A 483-nucleotide genomic window follows, 5' to 3' on the forward strand; every position below is an offset into this window, starting at 1 on the left:
CGTGTTACATTAGGTATGTGTTAATGTGTGTTTAGCTTGCAACGCATTTTGAAAGACAAGGTAAAAAGCAAGTGTTAATGCAGGCGTTAACGCGTCTTAGCGATTAAAAAATCTGTTACAAGATTAGAAGATTACTTATATCTGACTTGACACAACTGTATCGCAGTGAGTGACAGTACATTCATTGTTATCATGCAAGTAAAGATAAAATTACTTATCAAGCAACTACCCTAGACCATCAACAGACTCAGCATTTATTTCTCTTCGAAAACAGCGAATTAAAAAAATGAAATATATCACTTACAAAAGGTTAAATACGCCTTTGTAATAAAGCCGACGCCAAGAACGGACGGAATCGAACGCTACTTATCACCCAAGGAAAGGTGGCGAGCGATAAGGTGACCGAACACATTCCACGGGTAGCGCGGTGGCCAGACCTCAGTGCATGTGAAGCTTCGAGAGGAGGTAGACGCTCGCGTTTGT

Source organism: Penaeus monodon, chromosome 25 (assembly GCF_015228065.2).
Source record: "Penaeus monodon isolate SGIC_2016 chromosome 25, NSTDA_Pmon_1, whole genome shotgun sequence".
NCBI classification, from domain to species: Eukaryota; Metazoa; Arthropoda; class Malacostraca; order Decapoda; family Penaeidae; genus Penaeus; species Penaeus monodon.